The 3,309-nt window shown below is 50.0% G+C and overlaps 1 protein-coding gene across 2 annotated transcripts in view; it reads right to left on the reverse strand.

The window, feature by feature from the left end:
• PCMTD2 (protein-L-isoaspartate (D-aspartate) O-methyltransferase domain containing 2) overlaps window positions 1-342 on the reverse strand; it is a 12,099-nt gene extending 11,757 nt beyond the window's left edge. Inside the window, exon 1 of one of the 2 annotated variants that reach the window (XM_021416339.1) lies at window positions 189-342. The gene's annotated coding sequence lies outside the window, so the exon portion shown is untranslated. Of the gene's footprint in view, window positions 1-121; window positions 145-188 lie in introns of those variants that run through there. The other variant, XM_021416340.1, reaches the window with a different exon arrangement.

Raw genomic sequence — 3,309 nt, forward strand, 5'->3', positions numbered from 1 at the left:
AACAACCCCCCGCCCGACGCCAGGAGCCGCACTCAGACGCCCGAAACAGAGCACCAAAAACAAAGCCACGCGTCACAACGCAACCAGCGCTCAAAACAACACGCAAAGCGCAGTTCTTCGCCTCCAGGGGCAGCCCTCGCTCCGACTTCGCGCACTGCACGAGGGCCCTCGCCCCCTCTGAGCCGTACCTGGGCGGCAGCGCAGCGTGGCCCGGTTCTGCCCGCTCGCCCCCGGCCCGGCCGTCCCGCAGCTGTAAACACTGCCCCGCCGAGCGCCGGCCGCGCACTGCGCACGCGCGGCACGCACCACCGCGTCGGGAAGAGAGGGGGAGGAGGGGGGGAGCGCGCCGCTGAGGGCTATGGGGGAGTGGGGGGAGGCGGGGGCTGCCTGGGCTGTACCACTGAGAACTGGCGGGGAAAGGGCCGTGCCGCTGTGGGGGGGCGTAGCGCTGGTTCGCTGAGTACAGAGTGAGGCTGTGTAGGAGCTGTCTAGGTATGGGGTCTGTGCGTAGGATGGGGCCTACATACGGGGCCTACAGAACAGGCCGTCACATCAGACCCCAGGGTTGTGGCTGAACAGAGCAGGGCTACGTTCAGACCGGGTCTAAATAGAGATGAGCTCGGCAGGCTGATAGGGCCAGCGGAGCAGGGATAGCAGCCAGGCCGAAGTGCAGACGGGGCATAAACAGGGACTGGGACAACATCCTGTCCCTACAGAAATGGCGTAAGCATGCACCAGGTTTAAATACAGACCAAAACGCTCTCTTTACCACTCTGTCCCTTTTCAGAGCCCTTGGGCACATCTCCCAGACCTTATGGCAGACCTCATCCCTGCTCCTGAAAGGAGGTTGGAGCGAGGTGGGGGTCAGCCTCTGCTCCGAGGTAGCAGTGACAGGACGAGAGCTGATGGCTTTAAGTTGCACCAGAAGAGGGTCAGGTTGGATACCAGGAAAAAATTTTTCATGGAATGGGACAGGACCCTGGCATTGGGAGTGGTGATGTGGGGATATGCCTGTCCCCAGCTGCCACGTGCCGTCCTTGTGCTGTCGCTGAGCCTCCTGCGCGAAGCCTGGCCGACACCAGATGTTTTGCTATCATCTGCCAAACTTGGGAAAAAATCATGGGAACCTGGGAAAAAGCATTACTCTGGGGGCTAATTGATATTCTGCATTTTGAGCCTCTGAACATCCATCATGATTGGATTTGCGTTTGTATTTCATAGAATCATAGAATCGTAGAATGGCCTGGGTTGAAAAGGACCTCAAAGATCATCGAGTTTCAACCCCCTTGCTGAGTGCAGGGTTCCCAGCCACTAGAACAGGCTGCCCAGAGCCACGTCCAGCCTTGCCTTGAATGCCTCCAGGGATGGGGCATCCACAACCTCCTTGGGCAAGCAAGATTTCAGCAATCATAAATGCCAAAAAGAAATTCCCTCAGAAAAATAAGTGAGGAACTTATTCACCTGACTCCAGGGGCTGGGGCTGTGGAGAACCACAGAGTGTCATCACAAGGCTGCCACATAGCTGGCTCACCATTTGTGCAGTAGAGAGGTCCCTGTCCCCCGGCATCATCTTCCTGAGCATCAGACACCTGATTTGGATTATATGCAGCCATGCAGGCTCCTTCACTGGTTGTAACCAATATGGCAAGGTCCAAGAAGACATTGGGGAAAGGTGTTTCCCATCACCCACCTCAGGATAAGACGAGTTAGCCTCTAGTAGCGTGTGTCTCTTCATCCACAAGTGGCCCATACAGTGTCAGATGGGGCTATGGGATGTGTGACCTCTAAGGCTGCAGATTGGACAAAATTACCTTGGCCTTTGATCCAGGATTTGGTCCTGTGTATGGCTGCAAAACGAGAAGGGTTAACCACATCTAGACAGGAGATTTCTTATGTTTTCTCAAGATTATTTTTTGGGGGAAAAAAAAAAAAAAAAAAAAAAAAAGCCATTCTTCCAGACAAAACAAGACTACAGTGGGGAAAAAAAAAAAAAAAAGAGAATGCCCTGGTAAATGAGACTCAAATAGGAAAAAAGTGAATCAGCATCAGAGATGTATTTATGCATTAAGGTGATTATCTCAGCTCCCTTCATTAACATGATAACAGCAGACTCCATGCAAACAGGCACCGGGTAATACTGTAGATGTCTGCACTTTCATTTCGCAGAAGACAGCTGCCTGGGAGAATGGGATTATTTGTGGAGAGTGAGCACTGAAACTCCTCCTTGCTGATTCAACCAAAACAGGACATGTTGATTGTGCTTGCCTCGTCTTGTTTAATAAGAAAAGCACTCAAGCATAATAGCAACGCAGTTGAAATCTGCAAATGCAGAACAGACAAACTCCATACACATATGAGTCCAGGGCTTCCGTTCAGCATCTGCTCCTCTTCCCAGCAGAGCTGCTTGAAAAGCAACAGCTTGTTACTTTTTTTGCACAAAAAAAAGTTAATATTTATTAAATATTTAAATATAAATAATATAAACATAACAATATATTATATACAATATAAATAATATATATATTAAATATGTTTATTAATATTATTTATGTATTAATATATTTTTTTTTACCCAGCTTTTAAGCTGGGTAAAAACTGCCATGGGGAGCCTGTTTGAGTGCCCCTACACCTGACCTGACCCTCCCCGATGCAGATCCTTGCGTCTTTCATGACTTAACGAGTCTGCTGCAATTGCTGATGCCTTGTGCTACTCCTTTCCCTGTGCTTTGTAAAGACCTACCCTCCATCCTTACAGCTCACCGGGGGCTTTGCTGTCCAACTCCCGGCTTGCATAGCCCCAGATGCTTCTGAGAGCAGGCAAATCCAAGAGGGATGGGGAAGGCAGGGCCTGGGGACACGGGGCAGGCACACACGGCATCTGGCAGCCTCATACCACCAGGTGTCCCCAGCAGAACGGGCACGGCTGTGAGCGTCACCAGTTGGGATCGGTGATTCAACTTTTGGAATTCCACCTTAGTGATGATCAGTTAAAATGGGGTGTCCTTATCCATTTGAAAGAGCAAACAGCAATAAGGACTTCTAGCATGCAAGCCAGTGGCCGTCAGGCAGAGCTCCAGCTGCGCTGACCTGCAGCTTTGCAATGCAGATTGCTATTTCAGTCAGCGGGATAATTTGTGAGTGACAAGATGAGTCCCATAAATTAAAGTTGGAGGAGCATTAAATCATATGGCTATATTTTCATCACTTCCCTTTTTTTTAATTTTGCAAAATACATTCTGTTGCCTTTTCTAGTCACTTTGGCTCTGTACCGTGTTCAGAAGGTTATCCATAGATATGCATACACATATG

Source organism: Numida meleagris, chromosome 19, assembly GCF_002078875.1.
Source record: "Numida meleagris isolate 19003 breed g44 Domestic line chromosome 19, NumMel1.0, whole genome shotgun sequence".
In the NCBI taxonomy this organism is placed as follows: domain Eukaryota; kingdom Metazoa; phylum Chordata; class Aves; order Galliformes; family Numididae; genus Numida; species Numida meleagris.